Source organism: Phalangium opilio, unplaced genomic scaffold, assembly GCF_054372755.1.
Source record: "Phalangium opilio isolate 3A_F unplaced genomic scaffold, DU_Popi_V2 ptg000019l_1, whole genome shotgun sequence".
Lineage (NCBI taxonomy): Eukaryota > Metazoa > Arthropoda > Arachnida > Opiliones > Phalangiidae > Phalangium > Phalangium opilio.
The window spans coordinates 7,146,473-7,158,825 of record NW_028324152.1 but is presented as its reverse complement, the minus strand read 5'-3'; the positions used below and the strand labels follow the sequence as shown (position 1 = coordinate 7,158,825).

Below are 12,353 nucleotides of genomic sequence, written 5' to 3'. Positions count from 1 at the left end.
TTTACGCAAAGAAGGAACCGTTTTCGAGAAAGCAGAGGAGCCCCGATCATATATAATCGAGACGTCTAAAGGAAGGATTCGAAGAAACCGGTTCCATCTAGTTCCCCTACCGGACAGTCATCAAAATCACGGAATCAAGTCTTTCACTCCGGAATCGAGTATTGGCCCAGAGGACGTCATAGATCCACCAAACATCATTGATCGAGAGGAACCTGTCTCTGAGCCAGCCCACGACAATCATCCATGCAATGCTGAAAACCTTCAAGATACCGACCGAGAGAACTTGCGAGCTGATCCATCTGAGTCCAATACCACGAGGTCACCGGAAAGTACGAATAAGAGAAAGACAAGAAGCAAATTGCCAAAAGACGACAAAGGGACAGTAACACGATCCGGAAGAATCTCAAAGCCATCGACTAAGTTAAATTTATAAAACGCATTCTTATTTGTATAAAAAAAGGGGATGTGACATTATGCTTTATATTATTAGTAGGCCAGTTTATGAACAGCCCCATATTAGCTTAATGTCTATTATTTATCTAATCTCTCGTGTATAAAAAGGCCCCCTCTCTGTGTTAAAAATTCAGTCTACCTCGGACCTCGATCATGTATAAATCATTGTAAATAAAACCATAGTTTTAAAGTATCAACTCCTGTGTAGTCGTACAAACACACAACAATAAGTTATGACTTTTTACGTTACATCTGAGACCCTACAACACCTCTCCCAGGTGGGCTCGAACCACCATCCTTTCGGTTAACAGCCGAACGCGCTAACCATTGCGCCAAGGAAGCCCAAAAATTAAATGGTAGTCAGGTATTGTGGAAAAACTTTGGCTTTCTACGTTACATTTGAGATCCCACAACACCGCTCCCGGGTGGGCTCGAACCACCAACCTTTCGATTAACAGCTGGACGCGCTAATTATTGCGCCGCGGAAGCCCAAAAATTAAATGTTCGTCAGGTATTGTGGAAAAACTCTGACATTTTACGTAACATCTGAGACGTCACAACACCGCTCCCGGATGGGCTCGAACCACCAACCTTTCGGTTAACAGCCGAACGCGCTAACCATTGCGCCATGGACGCCCAAAAAAAAATGGTCGTCAGGTATTGTGGAAAAACTTTGGCTTTTTACGTTAAATTAGAGATCCCACAACACCGCTCCCGGGTGGGCTGGAACCACCAACCTTTCGGTTAACAGCCGAACGCGCTAACCATTGCGCAACGGAAGCCCAAATATTAAATGGTCGTCAGGTATTGAGGTAAAACTTTGTCTTTTTACTTCACATCTGAGACCTCACAACACCGCTCCCGGCTGGGCTCGAACCACCACCTTTCGGTTGACAGCCGAACGCGCTAACCATTGCGCCACGGACGCCCAAAAATTAAATGGTCGTCAGGTATTGTGGAAAAACTTTGGCTATTTACGTTACATTTGAGATCCCAAAACACCGCTCCCGGATGGGCTCGAACCACCAACCTTTCGATTAACAGCCGAACGCGCTAACATTGAGCCAGGGAAGCCCAAAAATTAAATGTTCGTCAGGACAATAAATAAAAATGTACCTCAATTTTTAATAACATTTTAAAAATCGACGTTTCACGGCCAAAGAAGCATATTTTGAGTATTTCTACACTATTTTCAAATGTAACCACTGAAACCATTATTTTTATACTTTTTGCTTTAATTCAAGCAATTTAACGATATTCATTCAAAAAACTGTTAAAATTCAATTTTCAATAAGAAATCGTATTCACGGATTTTGTGTCTTGAAGAAGAAAAACCTGCGATTTTTTCGGTACTTTTTTGAATGCATTTTTTTCTGGAGAAATTTTTGACCGAATTCAGCTTAATTCAATATAAAACACTCATTAAAAGTCATTTCATCTCGATTGAACAATAAATAAAAATGTACCTCGATTTTTAATAACATTTTCAAAATCGACGTAACTCGGCCTCAGATATGGCCGTTGCCGAGAGTGCTAGTTAAAAATTCGAATTTAAATTAAGTGAGACAAATTAACCTTCATCTTTATAACCTTGACTTTTTACGTCACATCTGAGACCTCACAACACCGCTCCGGGATGGGGTCGAACCACCAACCTATTGGTTAACAGCCGAACGCGCTAACCATTGAGCCACGGAAGCTCAGAAATTAAATGGTTGTCAGGTATTGTGGAAAACCTTGACTTTTTACGTCACATCTGAGACCTCACAACACCGCTCCCGGATGGGCTCGAACCACCAACCTATTGGTTAAGAGCCGAACGTGCTAACCATTGCGCCACGGAAGCCCAAAAATTAAATGGTCGTCAGGTATTGTGGAAAAACTTTGGCTTTCTACGTTACATTTGAGATCACACAACACCGCTTCCGGGTGGGCTCGAACCACCAACCTATTGGTTAACAGCCGAAGGCGCTAACCATTGCGCCAAGGAAGCCCAAAATTTAAATGCTCGTCAGGTATTGTGTAAAAACCTTGACTTTTTACGTCACATCTGAGACCTCACAACACCGCTCCCGGATGGGCTCGAACCACCAACCTATTGCTTAACAGCCGAACGCGCTAACCATTGCGCCACGGAAGCCCAAAAGCTAAATGCTCGTCAGGTATTGTGCAAAAGCTTGACTTTTTACGTCACATCTGAGACCTCACAACACCGCTCCCGGATGGGCTCGAACCACCAACCTATTGGTTAACAGCCGAACGCGCTAACCATTGCGCCACGGAAGCCCAAAAGTTAAATACTCGTCAGGTATTGTGTAAAAACCTTGACTTCTTACGTCACATCTGAGACCTCACAACACCGCTCCCGGATGGGCTCGAACCACCAACCTATTGGTTAACCGCCGAACGCGCTAACCATTGCGCCACGGAAGCCCAAAAGTTAAATGCTCGTCAGGTATTGTGTAAAAACCTTGACTTTTTACGTCACATCTGAGACCTCACAACACCGCTCCCGGATGGGCTCGAACCACCAACCTATTGGTTAACAGCCGAACGCGCTAACCATTGCGCCACGGAAGCCCAAAAGTTAAATGCTCGTTAGGTATTGTGTAAAAACCTTGACTTTTTACGTCACATCTGAGACCTCACAACACCGCTCCCGGATGGGCTCGAACCACCAACCTATTGGTTAACAGCCGAACGCGCTAACCATTGCGCCACGGAAGCCCAAAAGTTAATTGCTCGTCAGGTATTATGTAAAAACCTTGACTTTTTACGTCACATCTGAGACCTCACAACACCGCTCCCGCATGGGGTCGAACGACCAACCTATTGGTTAACAGCCGAACGCGCTAACCATTGCGCCACGGAAGCCCAAAAATTAAATGGTCGTCATTTATTGTGCAAAAACTTTGGCTTTCTACGTTACATTTCAGATCCCTCAACACCGCTCTCGGGTGGGCTCGAACCACCAACCTATTGGTTAACAGCCGAACGCGCTAACCATTGCGCCACGGAAGCCCAAAAGTTAAATGCTCGTCAGGTATTGTGTAAAAACCTTGACTTTTTACGTCACATCTGAGACCTCACAACACCGCTCCCGGATGGGCTCGAACCACCAACCTATTGGTTAACAGCCGAAAGCGCTAACCATTGCGCCACGGAAGCCCAAAAGTTAAATGATCGTTAGGTATTGTGTAAAAACCTTGACTTTTTACGTCACATCTGAGACCTCACAACACCGCTCCCGGATGGGCTCGAACCACCAACCTATTGGTTAACAGCCGAACGCGCTAACCATTGCGCCACGGAAGCCCAAAAGTTAAATGCTCGTCAGGTATTATGTAAAAACCTTGACTTTTTACGTCACATCTGAGACCTCACAACACCGCTCCCGGATGGGGTCGAACCACCAACCTATTGGTTAACAGCCGAACGCGCTAACCATTGAGCCACCGAAGCTCAGAAATTAAATGGTTGTCAGCTATTGTGGAAAAACTTTAGCTTTCTACGTTACATTTGAGACCCCACAACACCTTTCCCGGGTGGGCTCGAACCACCCACCTTTCGATTAACAGCTGAACGCGCTAACCATAGCGCCACGGGAGCCCAAAAATTAAATGCTCGTCAGGTATTGTGGAAAACCTTGACTTTTTACGTCACATCTGAGACCTCACAACACGGCTCCCGGATGGGCTCGAACCACCAACCTATTGTTTAACAGCCGAACGCGCTAACCATTGCGCCACGGAAGCCCAAAAATTAAATGGTCGTCATTTATTGTGCTAAAACTTTGGCTTTCTACGTTACATTTCAGATCCCACAACACCGCTCCCGGGTGGGCTCGAACCACCAACCTATTGGTTAACAGCCGAACGCGCTAACCATTGAGCCACGGAAGCTCCGAAATTAAATGGTTGTCAGGTATTGTGGAAAACCTTGACTTTTTACGTCACATCTGAGACCTCACAACACGGCTCCCGAATGGGCTCGAACCACCAACCTATTGGTTAACAGCCGAACGCGCTAACCATTGCGCCACGGAAGCCCAAAAGCTAAATGCTCGTCAGGTATTGTGCAAAAAACTTGACTTTTTACGTCACATCTGAGACCTCACAACACGGCTCCCGGATGGGGTCGAACCACCAACCTATTGGTTAACAGCCGAACGCGCTAACCATTGCGCCACGGAAGCCCAAAAATTAAATGGTCGTCATTTATTGTGCAAAAACTTTGGCTTTCTACGTTACATTTGAGATCCCACAACACCGCTCCCGGGTGGGCTCGAACCACCAACCTATTGGTTAACAGCCGAACGCGCTAACCATTGAGCCACGGAAGCTCAGAAATTAAATGGTTGTCAGGTATTGTGGAAAAACTTTGGCTTTCTACGTTACATTTGAGATCACACAACACCGCTCCCGGGTGGGCTCGAACCACCAACCTATTGGTTAACAGCCGAACGCGCTAACCATTGCGCCACGGAAGCCCAAAAGCTAAATGCTCGTCAGGTATTGTGCAAAAAACTTGACTTTTTACGTCACATCTGAGACCTCACAACACCGCTCCCGGATGGGCTCGAACCACCAACCTATTGGTTAACAGCCGAACGCGCTAACCATTGCGCCACGGAAGCCCAAAAGTTAAATGCTCGTCAGGTATTGTGTAAAAACCTTGACTTTTTACGTCACATCTGAGACCTCACAACACCGCTCCCGGATGGGCTCGAACCACCAACCTATTGGTTAACAGCCGAACGCGCTAACCATTGAGCCACGGAAGCTCAGATAATTAAATTGTTGTCAGGTATTGTGGAAAAACTTTGGCTTTCTACGTTACATTTGAGACCCCACAACACCTCTCCCGTGTGGGCTCGAACCACCAACCTTTCGATTAACAGCTGAACGCGGTAACCATTGTGCCACGGAAGCCCAAAAATTAAATGCTCGTCAGGTATTGTGTAAAAACCTTGACTTTTTACGTCACATCTGAGACCTCACAACACCGCTCCCGGATGGGCTCGAACCACCAACCTATTGGTTAATAGCCGAACGCGCTAACCATTGAGCCACGGAAGCTCAGAAATTAAATGGTTGTCAGCTATTGTGGAAAAACTTTAGCTTTCTACGTTACATTTGAGACCCCACAACACCTTTCCCGGGTGGGCTCGAACCACCAACCTTTCGATTAACAGCTGAACGCGCTAACCATAGCGCCACGGGAGCCCAAAAATTAAATGCTCGTCAGGTATTGTGTAAAAACCTTGACTTTTAACGTCACATCTGAGACCTCACAACACCGCTCCCGGATGGGCTTGAACCACCAACCTATTGGTTAACAGCCGAACGCGCTAACCATTGCGCCACGGAAGCCCAAAAGTTAAATGCTCGTCAGGTATTATGTAAAAACCTTGACTTTTTACGTCACATCTGAGACCTCACAACACCGCTCCCGGATGGGGTCGAACCACCAACCTATTGGTTAACAGCCGAACGCGCTAACCATTGCGCCACGGAAGCCCAAAAATTAAATGGTCGTCATTTATTGTGCAAAAACTTTGGCTTTCTACGTTACATTTCAGATCCCACAACACCGCTCCCGGGTGGGCTCGAACCACCAACCTATTGGTTAACAGCCGAACGCGCTAACCATTGAGCCACGGAAGCTCCGAAATTAAATGGTTGTCAGGTATTGTGGAAAACCTTGACTTTTTACGTCACATCTGAGACCTCACAACACGGCTCCCGGATAGACTCGAACCACCGACCTATTGGTTAACAGCCGAACGTGCTAACCATTGCGCCACGGAAGCCCAAAAATTAAATGGTCGTCAAGTATTGTGGAAAAACTTTGGCTTTCTACGTTACATTTGAGATCACACAACACCGCTCCCGGATGGGCTCGAACCACCAACCTATTGGTTAACAGCCGAACGCGCTAACCATTGAGCCACGGAAGCTCAGAAATTAAATGGTTGTCAGCTATTGTGGAAAAACTTTAGCTTTCTACGTTACATTTGAGACCCCACAACACCTTTCCCGGGTGGGCTCGAACCACCAACCTTTCGATTAACAGCTGAACGCGCTAACCATAGCGCCACGGGAGCCCAAAAATTAAATGCTCGTCAGGTATTGTGTAAAAACCTTGACTTTTTACGTCACATCTGAGACCTCACAACACCGCTCCCGGATGGGCTCGAACCACCAACCTATTGGTTAATAGCCGAACGCGCTAACCATTGAGCCACGGAAGCTCAGAAATTAAATGGTTGTCAGCTATTGTGGAAAAACTTTAGCTTTCTACGTTACATTTGAGACCCCACAACACCTTTCCCGGGTGGGCTCGAACCACCAACCTTTCGATTAACAGCTGAACGCGCTAACCATAGCGCCACGGGAGCCCAAAAATTAAATGCTCGTCAGGTATTGTGTAAAAACCTTGACTTTTAACGTCACATCTGAGACCTCACAACACCGCTCCCGGATGGGCTTGAACCACCAACCTATTGGTTAACAGCCGAACGCGCTAACCATTGCGCCACGGAAGCCCAAAAGTTAAATGCTCGTCAGGTATTATGTAAAATCCTTGACTTTTTACGTCACATCTGAGACCTCACAACACCGCTCCCGGATGGGGTCGAACCACCAACCTATTGGTTAACAGCCGAACGCGCTAACCATTGCGCCACGGAAGCCCAAAAATTAAATGGTCGTCATTTATTGTGCTAAAACTTTGGCTTTCTACGTTACATTTCAGATCCCACAACACCGCTCCCGGGTGGGCTCGAACCACCAACCTATTGGTTAACAGCCGAACGCGCTAACCATTGAGCCACGGAAGCTCCGAAATTAAATGGTTGTCAGGTATTGTGGAAAACCTTGACTTTTTACGTCACATCTGAGACCTCACAACACGGCTCCCGGATAGACTCGAACCACCGACCTATTGGTTAACAGCCGAACGTGCTAACCATTGCGCCACGGAAGCCCAAAAATTAAATGGTCGTCAAGTATTGTGGAAAAACTTTGGCTTTCTACGTTACATTTGAGATCACACAACACCGCTCCCGGATGGGCTCGAACCACCAACCTATTGGTTAACAGCCGAACGCGCTAACCATTGAGCCACGGAAGCTCAGAAATTAAATGGTTGTCAGCTATTGTGGAAAAACTTTAGCTTTCTACGTTACATTTGAGACAACACAACACCTTTCCCGGGTGGGCTCGAACCACCAACCTTTCGATTAACAGCTGAACGCGCTAACCATAACGCCACGGGAGCCCAAAAATTAAATGCTCGTCAGGTATTGTGTAAAAACCTTGACTTTTAACGTCACATCTGAGACCTCACAACACCGCTCCCGGATGGGCTCGAACCACCAACCTATTGGTTAACAGCCGAACGCGCTAACCATTGCGCCACGGAAGCCCAAAAGTTAAATGCTCGTCAGGTATTATGTAAAAACCTTGACTTTTTACGCCACATCTGAGACCTCACAACACCGCTCCCGGATGGGGTCGAACCACCAACCTATTGGTTAACAGCCGAACGCGCTAACCATTGAGCCACGGAAGCTCAGAAATTAAATGGTTGTCAGCTATTGTGGAAAAACTTTAGCTTTCTACGTTACATTTGAGACCCCACAACACCTTTCCCGGGTGGGCTCGAACCACGAACCTTTCAATTAACAGCTGAACGCGCTAACCATAGCGCCACGGGAGCCCAAAAATTAAATGCTCGTCAGGTATTGTGTAAAAACCTTGACTTTTAACGTCACATCTGAGACCTCACAACACCGCTCCCGGATGGGCTTGAACCACCAACCTATTGGTTAACAGCCGAACGCGCTAACCATTGCGCCACGGAAGCCCAAAAGTTAAATGCTCGTCAGGTATTATGTAAAAACCTTGACTTTTTACGTCACATCTGAGACCTCACAACACCGCTCCCGGATGGGGTCGAACCACCAACCTATTGGTTAACAGCCGAACGCGCTAACCATTGCGCCACGGAAGCCCAAAAATTAAATGGTCGTCATTTATTGTGCAAAAACTTTGGCTTTCTACGTTACATTTCAGATCCCACAACACCGCTCCCGGGTGGGCTCGAACCACCAACCTATTGGTTAACAGCCGAACGCGCTAACCATTGAGCCACGGAAGCTCCGAAATTAAATGGTTGTCAGGTATTGTGGAAAACCTTGACTTTTTACGTCACATCTGAGACCTCACAACACGGCTCCCGGATAGACTCGAACCACCGACCTATTGGTTAACAGCCGAACGTGCTAACCATTGCGCCACGGAAGCCCAAAAATTAAATGGTCGTCAAGTATTGTGGAAAAACTTTGGCTTTCTACGTTACATTTGAGATCACACAACACCGCTCCCGGATGGGCTCGAACCACCAACCTATTGGTTAACAGCCGAACGCGCTAACCATTGAGCCACGGAAGCTCAGAAATTAAATGGTTGTCAGCTATTGTGGAAAAACTTTAGCTTTCTACGTTACATTTGAGACCCCACAACACCTTTCCCGGGTGGGCTCGAACCACCAACCTTTCGATTAACAGCTGAACGCGCTAACCATAGCGCCACGGGAGCCCAAAAATTAAATGCTCGTCAGGTATTGTGTAAAAACCTTGACTTTTTACGTCACATCTGAGACCTCACAACACCGCTCCCGGATGGGCTCGAACCACCAACCTATTGGTTAATAGCCGAACGCGCTAACCATTGAGCCACGGAAGCTCAGAAATTAAATGGTTGTCAGCTATTGTGGAAAAACTTTAGCTTTCTACGTTACATTTGAGACCCCACAACACCTTTCCCGGGTGGGCTCGAACCACCAACCTTTCGATTAACAGCTGAACGCGCTAACCATAGCGCCACGGGAGCCCAAAAATTAAATGCTCGTCAGGTATTGTGTAAAAACCTTGACTTTTAACGTCACATCTGAGACCTCACAACACCGCTCCCGGATGGGCTTGAACCACCAACCTATTGGTTAACAGCCGAACGCGCTAACCATTGCGCCACGGAAGCCCAAAAGTTAAATGCTCGTCAGGTATTATGTAAAAACCTTGACTTTTTACGTCACATCTGAGACCTCACAACACCGCTCCCGGATGGGGTCGAACCACCAACCTATTGGTTAACAGCCGAACGCGCTAACCATTGCGCCACGGAAGCCCAAAAATTAAATGGTCGTCATTTATTGTGCAAAAACTTTGGCTTTCTACGTTACATTTCAGATCCCACAACACCGCTCCCGGGTGGGCTCGAACCACCAACCTATTGGTTAACAGCCGAACGCGCTAACCATTGAGCCACGGAAGCTCCGAAATTAAATGGTTGTCAGGTATTGTGGAAAACCTTGACTTTTTACGTCACATCTGAGACCTCACAACACGGCTCCCGGATAGACTCGAACCACCGACCTATTGGTTAACAGCCGAACGTGCTAACCATTGCGCCACGGAAGCCCAAAAATTAAATGGTCGTCAAGTATTGTGGAAAAACTTTGGCTTTCTACGTTACATTTGAGATCACACAACACCGCTCCCGGATGGGCTCGAACCACCAACCTATTGGTTAACAGCCGAACGCGCTAACCATTGAGCCACGGAAGCTCAGAAATTAAATGGTTGTCAGCTATTGTGGAAAAACTTTAGCTTTCTACGTTACATTTGAGACCCCACAACACCTTTCCCGGGTGGGCTCGAACCACCAACCTTTCGATTAACAGCTGAACGCGCTAACCATAACGCCACGGGAGCCCAAAAATTAAATGCTCGTCAGGTATTGTGTAAAAACCTTGACTTTTAACGTCACATCTGAGACCTCACAACACCGCTCCCGGATGGGCTCGAACCACCAACCTATTGGTTAACAGCCGAACGCGCTAACCATTGCGCCACGGAAGCCCAAAAGTTAAATGCTCGTCAGGTATTATGTAAAAACCTTGACTTTTTACGCCACATCTGAGACCTCACAACACCGCTCCCGGATGGGGTCGAACCACCAACCTATTGGTTAACAGCCGAACGCGCTAACCATTGAGCCACGGAAGCTCAGAAATTAAATGGTTGTCAGCTATTGTGGAAAAACTTTAGCTTTCTACGTTACATTTGAGACCCCACAACACCTTTCCCGGGTGGGCTCGAACCACGAACCTTTCGATTAACAGCTGAACGCGCTAACCATAGCGCCACGGGAGCCCAAAAATTAAATGCTCGTCAGGTATTGTGTAAAAACCTTGACTTTTAACGTCACATCTGAGACCTCACAACACCGCTCCCGGATGGGCTTGAACCACCAACCTATTGGTTAACAGCCGAACGCGCTAACCATTGCGCCACGGAAGCCCAAAAGTTAAATGCTCGTCAGGTATTATGTAAAAACCTTGACTTTTTACGTCACATCTGAGACCTCACAACACCGCTCCCGGATGAGGTCGAACCACCAACCAATTGGTTAACAGCCGAACGCGCTAACCATTGCGCCACGGAAGCCCAAAAATTAAATGGTCGTCATTTATTGTGCAAAAACTTTGGCTTTCTACGTTACATTTCAGATCCCACAACACCGCTCCCGGGTGGGCTCGAACCACCAACCTATTGGTTAACAGCCGAACGCGCTAACCATTGAGCCACGGAAGCTCCGAAATTAAATGGTTGTCAGGTATTGTGGAAAACCTTGACTTTTTACGTCACATCTGAGACCTCACAACACGGCTCCCGGATGGGCTCGAACCACCAACCTATTGGTTAACAGCCGAACGTGCTAACCATTGCGCCACGGAAGCCCAAAAATTAAATGGTCGTCAAGTATTGTGGAAAAACTTTGGCTTTCTACGTTACATTTGAGATCACACAACACCGCTCCAGGATGGGCTCGAACCACCAACCTATTGGTTAACAGCCGAACGCGCTAACCATTGAGCCACGGAAGCTCAGAAATTAAATGGTTGTCAGCTATTGTGGAAAAACTTTAGCTTTCTACGTTACATTTGAGACCCCACAACACCTTTCCCGGGTGGGCTCGAACCACCAACCTTTCGATTAACAGCTGAACGCGCTAACCATAACGCCACGGGAGCCCAAAAATTAAATGCTCGTCAGGTATTGTGTAAAAACCTTGACTTTTAACGTCACATCTGAGACCTCACAACACCGCTCCCGGATGGGCTCGAACCACCAACCTATTGGTTAACAGCCGAACGCGCTAACCATTGCGCCACGGAAGCCCAAAAGTTAAATGCTCGTCAGGTATTATGTAAAAACCTTGACTTTTTACGCCACATCTGAGACCTCACAACACCGCTCCCGGATGGGGTCGAACCACCAACCTATTGGTTAACAGCCGAACGCGCTAACCATTGAGCCACGGAAGCTTAGAAATTAAATGGTTGTCAGCTATTGTGGAAAAACTTTAGCTTTCTACGTTACATTTGAGACCCCACAACACCTTTCCCGGGTGGGCTCGAACCACCAACCTTTCGATTAACAGCTGAACGCGCTAACCATAACGCCACGGGAGCCCAAAAATTAAATGCTCGTCAGGTATTGTGTAAAAACCTTGACTTTTAACGTCACATCTGAGACCTCACAACACCGCTCCCGGATGGGCTCGAACCACCAACCTATTGGTTAACAGCCGAACGCGCTAACCATTGCGCCAAGGAAGCCCAAAAGTTAAAGGCTCGTCAGGTATTATGTAAAAACCTTGACTTTTTACGCCACATCTGAGACCTCACAACACCGCTCCCGGATGGGGTCGAACCACCAACCTATTGGTTAACAGCCGAACGCGCTAACCATTGCGCCACGGAAGCCCAAACATTAAATGGTCGTCATTTATTGTGCAAAAACTTTGGCTTTATACGTTACATTTGAGATC

The 12,353-nt window shown here is 47.0% G+C and overlaps 5 non-coding genes across 5 annotated transcripts; all 5 read right to left on the bottom strand.

Annotated features, from left to right (window-relative positions):
• Nucleotides 1-1,309: 1,309 nt before the first annotated feature.
• TRNAD-GUC (transfer RNA aspartic acid (anticodon GUC)) lies at nucleotides 1,310-1,381 on the bottom strand. The gene has a single exon. It is a non-coding gene; the product is annotated as a tRNA-Asp (tRNA).
• Nucleotides 1,382-2,226: 845 nt separating this feature from the next.
• Nucleotides 2,227-2,299, bottom strand: TRNAK-CUU (transfer RNA lysine (anticodon CUU)). Its single transcript has one exon. It is a non-coding gene; the product is annotated as a tRNA-Lys (tRNA).
• A 3,159-nt stretch (nucleotides 2,300-5,458) lies between these two features.
• Nucleotides 5,459-5,531, bottom strand: TRNAN-AUU (transfer RNA asparagine (anticodon AUU)). Its single transcript has one exon. It is a non-coding gene; the product is annotated as a tRNA-Asn (tRNA).
• A 1,102-nt stretch (nucleotides 5,532-6,633) lies between these two features.
• Nucleotides 6,634-6,706, bottom strand: TRNAN-AUU (transfer RNA asparagine (anticodon AUU)). Its single transcript has one exon. It is a non-coding gene; the product is annotated as a tRNA-Asn (tRNA).
• Nucleotides 6,707-9,130: 2,424 nt separating this feature from the next.
• On the bottom strand, nucleotides 9,131-9,203 carry TRNAN-AUU (transfer RNA asparagine (anticodon AUU)). The gene has a single exon. It is a non-coding gene; the product is annotated as a tRNA-Asn (tRNA).
• Nucleotides 9,204-12,353: the final 3,150 nt, after the last annotated feature.